This window comes from Lepus europaeus, chromosome 9 (assembly GCF_033115175.1).
Source record: "Lepus europaeus isolate LE1 chromosome 9, mLepTim1.pri, whole genome shotgun sequence".
NCBI lineage: Eukaryota > Metazoa > Chordata > Mammalia > Lagomorpha > Leporidae > Lepus > Lepus europaeus.
The window spans coordinates 75,835,861-75,848,644 of NC_084835.1; the positions used below are offsets into that span (position 1 = coordinate 75,835,861).

At 37.5% G+C, this 12,784-nt stretch overlaps 1 pseudogene; it reads left to right on the forward strand.

Annotated features, from left to right (window-relative positions):
- The first annotated feature begins 4,878 nt into the window (after positions 1-4,878).
- LOC133766334 (zinc finger protein 330-like) lies at positions 4,879-5,910 on the forward strand (annotated as a pseudogene).
- Positions 5,911-12,784: the final 6,874 nt, after the last annotated feature.

Below are 12,784 nucleotides of genomic sequence, written 5' to 3' on the forward strand. Positions count from 1 at the left end.
CTTTTGAATTTCTGAAGAGTCCTTACATATCTTTTTAATTACTATCAGCCAATATTCATCTAAAGCAACTGAATATGCACAAGACTATGGAAATCTGTCTGACTGCCTGACAATATTCAGGAAGTCATCCCAAATCATCATGGCTTTCCTGAGGATTTATTAGAATTCTGGGCTCAGGTTAAATCTAGAATTTTAGCTCTAGGTCAAAGCAGACCTGCTGTAGAATTTCTGTGGCATACTAGGCATTCCTAAAGATCAAGAGTGGCGAAAAGTGTTCTCTTAAAGTCCATCCAAGCCACAGCTCTCTAGCACCCACACGGTGGGAAAACATTGTTGAATAGATATCTAAGAACATCAGGTCACTACCATATGAGTACTCCTCAGTCCTGGAAGTATAATTCTGTTCGAGTGGATCCACTGGAAATTGGAGCAGTGTCCCCAAAGCCCCCAACTGTCCCTCCATTCCATCCTAAGATCAAGGAAGACAGCCCAGATTCAGACTGAAAACATCTGTCATACACTTTACAGAAATGTCTGAGCATCCAACAGAGGGATGAAAAACGTTCTGGGGCTTAGCAGTGTGTGCAAGTGACCAAATGCAAATTAAAGTACGTGAACAGTGTATTTTTCTCAAAAACATGTTACTTGATAGTCGTAGAGAAAAACAAACATATTCATTATTATCCATAATAGCAACTTTCTGAACTCTCTCATTGTGGAAGTCTGTGAAGTTATGAAAAATACTCACTTTGCATGTAGAAAAGTTGAGTATGTGAAAGAATGTACTCAAAATGTTACATAGCAGCGGGATTTTTCATTAGATTGATTTTTTGGGCATATTCCTCAAAATAAACTTTATATCTAAATATCAGTATAATTAAGCTAATAATTCTCCTAATATAGGTGCCTAATTGCTATAATGATATCAGATGAATTACAGTGAATAAAAACAGAGCAAAAAATATTAAATGGCACAGGTGTCTGGTTTGCTTAAGGATCAAATGAATCCTACAGGTATGTGTGTTTTATATTTTGCACTGCCTTTCAATATGATGCAATCAGTTGAGTCATTTAGCATGCATAGCTAGAAGGAAATTTAGATCATCCAATTTAATCTCTCATTTTAGAGTTGAGAAAACTGACACCCAGAGAGGTTGTTATTTGCTTAAGGTAACTGAGCTAATTAGCAACTCCCCTAGCAATAGAAACATCTTCTACAATACCCAGCTCATCAGGAAGCATTTCTAATTATATAAATCTTTGAATAATTTTAATAAAAGGCCTACGGACAAAGCAAACTTGTAAAAAAATCTCCAAATTTGTAACTGTTACATCTAAGACATCAGAAATATCCTTTTTAAAAATTGTTTTAGATGCATTAACATTGGCATTTGCTTTGCGTATTAACTGAGCACTCCCTACCCACCTGATGATATGTGAAATATCATCAGAAGGTCCTATACTGTGCACTTTATGGTTTATCTGTTTATATAAATTAACAAGTCTCCAAGTTCTGTGTGTCTTAGTAAACTCATCCAGTTGTTCATTCCTTTTACCTTTCTCATTTTACTTTGTAAGCTTCTGGCTTATAACCATGCACAAGCAATCTGTGCACCATCAAATTTTCCTTTTATGCACTCAACTAGTGGGCTGAGCATCTTCTTACTAGCACTTGTATAATTCCAATTCATTATTTATAAAATTATTTTCTTAATATTATTTCTCCATTAGACATCACGTTCATTCAAGAAAATCAAAAATTCCTTTGTACTTTGCAGAGACTGTTGGCATATAACTGGGTATCAATGAGTATTTTTGTATGAATAAATGTAATATCAAATAATTTTTAATTCATATCAGGGAAAAGATATAGAAATAGTGAAGCCATAATATGCCACTAATAGAATTGCTATAGCATTTTCCATTGGCAGAGGTTACATATTTTGAAATACCACATTTTTCCACTATGTGTTATCAAAACTATTTTAAAGACATGGGAATGATTTAAACAATTAAATTTAATCCTTTAATAGTGTTTGTCTGAATTTAAGTCCACCTTGTTTAAACCAATATGTTTCTATCAGCTTTGATTTTCACTGATCAGATTTAAGAATTCAGATACTTGTAACTAAATATGTACAGTTTTATGGACACATCCCTTTATTGCTCTAATTTTTGTGTTCTAAAGAATTGTATATTCATTAGATGAAGAAGATTGAGTGAGGGGATTTGCATGTCCAGTGAATGTCAGAAAAAGTGAGTACATCAGGCAGGGGCAGAGATTAAGAACAACATCTAAAATAGTGCTTCAAATGCCTGCGTTCCATATTGCACTGCCTTGTTAGAGTCCTGGGTTCTCTACTTCCAAATCAGCTTCTTGCAAATGGGATGCAGAAAATGTTGTCTCAATACTTGGGTCCCTGCCACACAAGTGGAAGACTCAGACTGAGTTCCAGGATCCTGGCTTCAGTCACACAGTACTGGTTGTCGTAGACATTTGGGGAGTGAACCAGTAGATGGAAGATCTCTTTTGGGTGTATCTCTATCTTTATTCCTTTCAAATAAAAAGAAAATGAATAAATACACACTTAATAATAGATGATTCTCTACCTGAAAAGCTATGAATGGAGAGGTATGAAGGATATAATAAACGTGTTATTATATAATGCATCATATTGCTGGAACCTTATAAAATAACTACCCATGTTAACCAGGAATTTATTGAGGAAGGGAACTACCTAATCTGGTAGACCTGGCATTGTAATTAGGAAGAATCCCATGACAAAACTAGCACTGAGTAGTCCTATCTTTCAGAGAGGATACAGGCACAAGAAATGATGTGATAGGTTAGACTTAGATTTTCGTCTGCTTTCATTTGATGCCCTGAACCTCCACTCCCATCATATTCTACTTGCTATAGGGTCAAACTTCACTTCTTTGTCTAGGTCAGCGTCATCCTCTGACCCATGTAAGCCACTGAAATGTGAAAAAGTTCTTTGTGTCACTTGTGAGAAGAAGCATATCTGATAATGTCTCTTTTTTCTTCCAGATCAGCAATGTTCCAGAAAAATACTGTTCCATTAGTCGATTCTGGAACAAAGAGGACATGGATAAAACTTCAGTTCTTAGAGGAATGGAAATTTATTGAGAAATAGACTTGGGCAGATTAAGCCACTAAGATTTTAAGGTCATTTCACATCACAGTATGTTTAACCAAAAGGAACAAACAGACAAAAAGTCAAAGTCTTCAATTACCTCCTAGATATTTGAGAAAAATCGTTCAGAAAAGGAGTGGGACTGAAGATTGTGGAAACCAAAACATATTGAAGATGAAAAATAGAGATGAATCTGAATGTAAAATACTCAAAGTAGTTAAAATTAAAATTACAGTAAAACTAAGAGCCATAGAAAAAGTTTTTGAATTGGACTTTAATTCTATCTACTAAATCAGAAGGCTAAGAAAAATAGCCATAAACTCTTGATTTTTGCCTTTGTTCTGAGAAAAACTGTGCATATATTGTTCAGAATGACACTGTTACTTTGCTGATCCACCTGCCAGTTTTTTTTGTTTTTGTTTTTGTGTGTTTTTGACAGGCAGAGTGGACAGAGAGAGAGAGAGAGACAGAGAGAAAGGTCTTCCTTTGCCGTTGGTTCACCCTCCAATGGCCGCCGTGGCCAGTGCGCTGCCGCTGGCACACCGCGCTGATCCGAAGGCAGGAGCCAGGTGCTTTTCCTGGTCTCCCATGGGGTGCAGGGCCCAACCACTTAGGCCATCCTCCACTGCACTCCTGGGCCATAGCAGAAAGCTGGCCTGGAAGAGGGGCAACTGGGACAGAATCCGGCACCCCGACCGGGACTAGAACCTGGGGTGCCGGCGCTGCTAGGCGGAGGATTAGCCTGTTGAGCCATGGCGCCGGCCGACACCTGCCAGTTCTTTAGGCTAAAAGTATTGGAATCATCCTTGACTCTTTTCTCATATTATACATACAATTATTAGGAGCTCCCACTGGCTATAGCTTATTAACATTTTAGAGGTCTTTCAGGTGGTAAAAGAAGGTAAAGGTCATGAATCCATTATCTTCTCAAAATTTCCTCTCCAAACAATACAAAACAGACTCACAGGAACAAAGATCCTACTCAAAAGCAAGCCCTTCACATGACTTGATAATAGTGAGTACTGAAACTTGAAAATAACTGAGTAAAGAAAAAGTAAGAGGCTGGTACCGCGGCTCAATAGGCTAATCCTCCGCCTGCGGCGCCAGCACACAGGGTTCTAGTCCCTGTCGGGGCACCGGATTCTGTCCCGGTTGCCCCTCTTCCAGGCCAGCTCTCTGCTGTGGCCAGCGAGTACAGTGGAGGATGGCCCAAGTCCTTGGACCCTGCACCCCATGGGAGACCAGGATAAGCACCTGGCTCCTGCCTTCGGATCAGCGCGGTGTGCCAGCGGCAGCGCACTGGCCACGGCGGCCATTGGAGGGTGAACCAACGGCAAAGGAAGACCTTTCTCTCTGTCTCTCTCTCTCACTATCCACTCTGCCTGTCAAAAAAAAAAAAAAAAGAAAGAAAGAAAAAGTAAGAATAAAAGCCAAAACTTTTATCCCTCATATTGCTGCCCAGCCCTGTCCAGTTGCAAAACCTTGCAGTGAGAAAAGGTGAACAATGGAAATGAATAGAAACCAAAAGAGGATTGCTGTCAAAGTCTAAGAGTTTGAGTAACTATCAGAAATTATATATATAAAAAAAAACCAATCAGATTAGAGTACTATCTACACAAAAGACATTTCAAATCATGAGTATGTGTAATTATAAGGATGATAGGCTCCTAAGGTTCCGAAGCCTGGCCTGTCTGTGGGTGTTAGTGGCTCTTTCGCTGGAGAGATGCCTCATGAACTGGATTTACTGTGGTCGCTGGCAGGCCTCACGCCTTTTCCTGTCCCTCGGTCCGGGAGCGATCCCTGCCTCCCCACTAGGCCGAGCAAAGTCAGTAGGGCATGCTGGAGAAGGAGGGGAAAATGCCTAAAAAAAAAGACTGGTGCAAGGAAAAAGACCGAAAACTGCCAGGAACGTGAAAAACAACTAAGAGCCTCCAGAAGCACTGTAGATTTAGCTAAGCACCCGTGTAATGTTCAATGGAATGTGACAAGTGTCAGAGACGGCAGAAGAATAGAGCATTTGGCTACTTTTGTAATTCTGTACAGAAGTTGCCAATCTGTGCACAGTGTGGGGAAACAAAATGCATGATGCAATCTTCTGATTGTGTCAGAAAGCATGCTGGCGTGCATAGTACTGGCCTTGCAATGGTGGGTGTAACGTGACTTCTGTGAAGCTTGGGTGTACCATGGTAGGAAATGTCTCAGAACACACACCTGTGTCTGCCTTCTTACTGAGGCTGAGTGTGTTCATTGTGAACCAGGTGTATTGGATCTTGGAGGCAGAATAGTCAGTCGCTCTTTTTGCCATAATTTTCTCTGCAAGGATCATCAATTTGAACATCAAGCCATTTGTGTTTCGTGCGGTCGGCTTGGTCAGCATTCATGTCTCCGTTGTAAGGTTTGTTTCTGTCATAGTCATACGAGGAGCAAAGTGTTTAAGCAAGAAAAAGGAAAGCAACCTCCTTACCCTAAATGTGGACATGAAACTCAAAGACCAAGGATCTCGGCATGTCAACACGCTCCTTGAAATTTGGCCGGCAGGCCAGAGGTGAAGAGGGCGATGGAGCTTCTGGGTAGGAGGCTTTTTGGAAGAACTTTCATCTGACAAATATAGGGAGAGCGGCTACCATGAGGAGGAGGAGGAGGATGAGAAGGTGGAAAGAATTTGAAAGCTGAGTAATCAGATTTGTTCACAAATTTGGATTTAGGAAGGATTTACGCCAGCAGTTATGCTCACTCTAAGGAGCAAGAGAGCTAGAAGAGCTTCTTTCCCTTGGTGATCTTGTGTGAGAGACGCACGTATGTGTATGTGCTTGACGAATCATTTGCAGATATTCAAAATACTATCATCTGGCCTTGGGCAAAAGACTAGTCACGTTTCCTGGGACAACTTGTAGGACATAGCACTTTTATAGGAATTAATAATCAGGCTTATAGCATAAAAAATAAGGCTTAAATGTAAGATGTGGGGCTGGCGCCATGGTGCAGTAGCTTAATCCTCCACCTGTGGAGCCGGCATCCCATATGGGCGCCGGTTTTAATCCTGGCTGTTCCTCTTCCAGTCCAGCTCTCTGCTGTGACCTGGGAAAGCAATAGAAGATGGCCCAAGTGCTTGGGCCTCTGCACTCGCATGTGAGACCAGAAAGAAGCACCTGGATCCTGGCTTCAGATGGCACAACTCTGACCGTTGTGGCCCTTTGGGGAGTGAACCAGTGGAACAAAGACCTTTCTCTTTGTATTTCCCTCTCACTGTCTGTAACTCTACCTCTCAAATAAATAAAATAATAAAAAATAAAAAAGTAAGATGTTAATTGATTCAAGCAAATGAATCATGAATTAGATTATTACTGGTCTTGGTAATCTAGTAGGCTTGCCAATTAGATCCCTATATACAGGATAAAGGAATAGGTGACATATTTCTTTGAAATTAAATTACTGTTTTTATTAATACACTGCATATAAATTCGCTGTATCTGATTTTGCAAAATGTAGCCATAGATAAAATGATTTACTGTATTTTTGCTTTTATTTCTGTTCACAAAATGAATATGCCATAATCTAAATTTTCATTAACTATTATGTTATATTAAAAAGGGGAGGTGATAGGGAACATCACAGTCCAGGTATGCAAAGTGAAGAGCTTAAAGGGTAGCAGAGTATAGCTGTAAAAGCACAGGCACAATTTTAAATGACTATTTTTTGGGCAGACATTTGGAACAATGATTAAGATTTCCCGTCAGTTGTCTATATGCCGCATCAGAGGGCCTGGGTTTGAGTTTCAGCTCTGCTTCAAATTCCATCTTCTTGTGACTGCACACCCTGGAAGGTAGCAGGTGATTGCTGTGTCCTTGCCAATCATGTGAGAGACTAGGATTGAGTTCCTAGCCCCCAGCTCTTACCAGCACCAGCCCTGGTTGTTACGGGCATTTAGGGAGTAAACCAAGAGATGAAAGACCTCTCTCTTTGTCTCTGTCTCTCTGCCTTTCAAATAAAAAGAAAGGAAGGAAGGAAGGAAGGAAGGAAGGCAAGCATGTATTGTTATGAGGCAATACATTAGCACATTTAAAATATTTTAAAATACTGATAAGAAAAAGTAAAAGGTAAAATATGAAAACATGGGAATAAGAGCATTAAAGAATGTGTAGTTACAAAGGTAAAAACAAGAACAAAATATAAAACTTTCCAAATATCCATTTTTTTATAAAAGAACTAAGCACACTTCTCATAGAAAAAAAAATAACAAAACAAAATTAACATCATACACACACACATTTTTTTAGTCCTAAAGGCAGTATCTAACTTAATGGGAAAAATACAAAGGAGATTTTGACTTAAGTCAGAAAAAGTTAAGGATATTTCTATAAAGCAAAGTTTTCTTCGCATGGCCAAACAGAAGAAGACAGGAGTAGAAGTCAGGTTGGTCTACTCTATTGGCAGTTTTTATGGATTAGGCACCATAGCTGGTATGTAGAAGTGCTGGCCAGGAGACTTCTGACTGATGAGGAAACTGGAACTGGCTCATTATGGTAAGGTTTAGTAAGTTTGAACTCATCACCTGATCTTCCCAGTTACTTCTGAAAGAGTTCCAGTTTTCAAGTTGCAGTTGTGCACTGATCTCCTGGATTCTGCAGCCTTGTTTTTTCTCCTCTGTGCATGTCTTGCTTGTGTGATTTGCAATTTTTCCCTCTGTACATCTGCAAAACTGCTCCACATCCTTTTACCAACAAAGCAGAACCAATTCGAACCAATTTAGCAGTAACAGGATTAGCCAAAGAAATTTAACAAGATAAATCAATTAGAGCATAAAAATGTGGGCAAAATAGAAATAAAACAGTTTCTGTTCTCAGTTGATAAGTTAGCAAACTGAGAAGGGCCCAGAGAATCAATGATAGAACTAACTCAAACAATGAAAGAATTTAGAAAAGCAGCAGGATGCAACATTAACAAACAAAAATCAATAATCTTCATAGATATAAAAATAAATAGTGAGAGAATATAACGGCAAAGAAAAATCCCATTTATAGCAGAATCAAAGAAGATGAGAATTTTAAAAATTTAACAAGAAATGTGTGAAACTTGTATGAGGAAAGCTTAAAATATTCCTGAAAGACATGAAAGTAGACTTGTACTAATGGAAAGAAATCCCCTGTTCTTGGATAGGAAAATTCAGCATTATAAAAATGTTAGTGTCTCAAAATTAAATTCTAAATTCAGTATAATCCAAAGAAAAATATCAGTGAATTATTTTATGGATTTAGAAAAATTGAAAATAAAGTTCAAATGGGAAGGCCAACAGGCAAGTATAGTCACTAAGAACAGTGAAAATAGAAATCTATAACAGTTTCTCACATTACTACATTGGAAAGTTTATTCTAAGTAAAGCCATTATAATTGAAACAGCATGCTACTTATACATCAACAGAGAGTAGACTAGTGGAACACACTAGAACATGTTGAAATTTGATTAATGTTTATAGTCCTTGTCTATAATTTTGAGGAACAAGGGTTTTTCTACTTACTACTCTTTGAATTGTTTATAGTGGAGGGTTAATCTTGTGATTATAAAGTAAATAGAAAGTAAGGCATTGTAAAATTAAAAGAAAAACAGGAAAGGAGGGGGGCTGTGTGAGTGAGGGGGGAGAAGGAGTAGATGAGAAGCATCATTATGCTCTTAAAACTGTATATATAAAATACATGAAGTTTGTTCTCTTTATATAAATTTTTGAAGTAAAAATTAATTAAAAAACTTGGAATGGATTTGGGATATAATTTTTTTTAAATGAGAACAAATAAATATTAGAAAAAAGCAACAATGAATTCCTGCAGTGCCAGCATTCTATATGGGCGCCAGTTCCAGTCCCAGCTGCTCCTCTTCCAGTCTGGGTCTCTGTTAATGGCCTCTGAAAGAAGTGAAAGAAGATGAGCCAGGTGCTTAGGCCCTTGCTGCCCATGTGAGAGACCTGGAAGAAGCTACTGGCTCTTGTGTTCCGATCAGACCAGCTCCAGCCAGCTGTTGCAGCCATTTGCAGAGCAAACCATCAGATGGAACACCTTTCTTTCTGTCTCTGCCTCTCTCTGTCTATAACTCTGCCTCTCAAATAAATAAATTCTAAAAAATCAATTAACTACATACTCAATTTTTCTTAATTCAACTAATTACTGAATCATTTATTTATTAATACTGTAAACTGAAAATGAAAAGGTTATGTTGTGGCTAACTACACCTGATATGCCATGTCATCCTTACAAAGTGAATATTTACATTCTAAAAGGAACATAAATGCAATTTCCTTTAAAAAAAGTGAGCAAATATGTCAAACCAGATATTTTAGTATTTTATACAACAACTACTGTGTATTCCTGGGAAATAATTAAATAACCTCATTAATAAACTATACTTTGTGTCATATACTAAAATGAGTTACTTTTAAATAAAGCCAAGTGGTTGTGATCAATTATCAAGGCATAAATACTAAGCCTTCCTGATTTATTAAAATGAGAGTATAGGTCATATTTAGGTATATATAACAAATTTTTGTTGAATTTTTAATGTTTACATTATGTAGACAGCCCCAGAAATTGTGTATTTTTAGATTTACTTTATTTTCTGGGCAAAACACAAAGTTTTTTTATTTTCCCCAACAGATATGGAAAGACCATCATTACTTCCATGATCCTATGTGAATTGATCTTGGTTCTGTTACATTTCTGGGTTTTTTGGAAAATATTAATTATTGCTTATTTTATTTATATTAGTACAGATAGAGGCACATACAATGACCTAGTTTTTTCTTATTTCATTATTTTATTTATATAAGCTGAACAGATTTTATGTGCTTCATATACACAGCTTTAGCAGCATCATGATACTTCCCTCCATATCCTCCTTTCTGCCCATGCGCCCGCCCTTCCTCCTCCTTTCTTATTCTCTCATTAATTTTTACAGTGATATGCTTTCAGTTTATTTTATATCCACAAGCTTAACTCTCCACTAAACAAACAGTAAATAGAAAAACTATTGTTCCCCAAGAGTATTGACAAGGGCTGTAAACAATAATCAAATCTCAAAATGACAATTTTGCTCATATACATTACTTTTTTGGGTTCTGTATTTTAATTATCAAAAATTAGGGAAAATATATGACATTTGTTTTTTAGGGATAGGCTTATTTCACTAAGTGCAATGGTTTCCAGTTGCATCTATTTTGTTGCAAAAGATGTCCTTTTATAAGGCTAAGTATTATTCCATAGTGTATGTATACCACATTTTCTTTATCCAGTCTTAGGTTGATGGACATCTTGGTTGATTTCATATCTTAATTATTATGAATTCAGCTCTAATAAAAATGGAGGGGTACAGATAACATTTTCATGTCCTGATTTTACTTCCCTTAGGTAAATTCTCAGGAATGGGATGACTGGCCATGCAGCAGATCTATTTTCAGGTTTCTGAGGAAATGTTATAATGTCCTCCACAGTGGTTGTGCTAGTTTACATCCCACTAACATTGGACTAGGGTATCTATTTCCCCAAATTCTCATCAGTACTTACTGTTTCTTTTTATTTTTGAGTGATAATCATTCTAACTGGGTTGAGATGAAACCTCATTTGATTTTGATTTGCATTTCCCTGATGGCTAGTGATCCTGAGTGTATTTTATGTGTCTGTTAGCCATTTCACTTTTCTCTTTTGAAAAATGTCCATTTCTTGACAGGATTGTTTGTTTTGTTGTTTTTGTTGTTGAGTTATTTGAGCTCCTTATTCATCCTGGATATTAATCCTTTATCACTTACATAGTTTGCAAAATTTCCTCCCATTCTGTCAGTTGCCTTTTCGTTTGTTGAGTGTTTGTTTTGTAGTGCAGAAGTGTCTTTTGTCTATTTTTGTTTTTATTGCCTGTACTTCTGTTTTTGTTTGTTTGTTTCTTTTTCTGTTTCACTCCTTAAAGAATTTAGAAGTAACAGACATGGTGAGCCTTTAATGGGTGGTAGTCATACATTTCTAGCAATATCTGTCAGAATCACTGGCAAATGTCTAATCCAGTGAGCTATTTTTCATGAGAACCTCTGCATTTTTACTTTGTTCTCAAGTCTTCTTTGTCTTCTTTCTTTTTTAATGAAAAGGAAGTAATAGGTGTTGGTAATGTTCCAGTTGACACCTCCTACCATGCAATCAAACTTCAAAGTAGCCTTGTGTTTTGTTTTCTTTTTGTGCTTGGGTACCCCCTTTAACCTTATCAAAGCAGTTAAATTTCTTCAAACTGTCACCCAGAGCCTTGTCAGTATTTTAAAGACAGCCATGGCTGCCATGGCTCAGCAAAGCCAAATTGATCTTTCACCCCAGAGGGCATTCTACACAGAGAGCCTGTGAACCCCTCCCAGAGCTTGATTGAAAACTCAGTGCCTTATGCCTGGTTGTTGGAAAGACAAGCTGCAATGCTCCATGGTTGTATTTAAAAATTTGTCTGTTTCCATGTATTAACACTTTGGGCTCTCTCTGGGCCTGGCAGAGGAGTAAAATTTGAAGAAATACATAGAGAGAAACTGAAATAAGTTCCAACATATGAGTATTGTGTATCTATGGGCTCAAATAATAATCAAATTGTGCTACTGTCAGTTCAAATAACACAAAGTAATGCTGCTATTTGAGTAACAAGGAGGACTTTCTGATCAAATTCTCAATTTCTTTTTTCTACCTTATTTCCCAGCTTTCCTGCTCCATCATGTTTAAGGGACTAAAGGATAAGTTTCTAGGAAGAAGTCTTTAAACAAATGCAGTTGGCTCAATTCCCCTAGTGTCATGATTACATATTTTTGTCTGCATTTAGGATGTCTAGATTTCAGGAGAATAGTACTCAATTTCAATAAGCAATCATATTTAAAAGTGGTATCATTCTAAGACTTTTTCACCATGTGATATATGCCCCCCCCCACAGGTTATTGATTCCGTATCATCATGGAGGTCTTTATAGAAGGGATCTTATGCTGTAAAATCTACTTAACACCATACTTGTAGGTGTTTTTCTAATTGATTTGCATTAAAATTTGCTTTTGAACATATTATTCTCAGCAAATTGAATCTTGTGTTATTATAAGCCCCTTGGATAAAACTGAAAATTCTTGAATTCAGTAATCATTTACTAGCCATCTTCTCTGGGTCAGGCCCTGATCTTACCGTTGAAATGATAGAAATATATAAGTTAATTGCTGGTCTCAAATAGCTCCCAATGTGTTCAGAGGATATGGGCAAAAAAAATGTGTGCTCATTGCTGTCCTTATGCAATGGGAATGGTGTATTTTCCATGGGTAGGATGTCATACATCCCACACCTCTGAAAAGGAGGCAGTGCCTTGTCTCTAATGGTGTGAAGTAGTTATCATATGAAGCTTCAGATTTGGTGAAATAAATGACTCAAAATTGAAGCAATTTATCAAAGATCAAGCCAAGTTGTGTGCAGCATACAACACAGCTAATATGATATCTTAGAGCTGCGAAGAGAGGTTGGAGAGCCTCAGAGGTAATAAAGAAGCCATTATATTGATTTGGATATAATCCTACCCTAAATTCTGCTGTCCTGTCAGCGTACCACATATTCCCACTAAAAATATGTCAATTTTCTGACTTTTCCCTTTT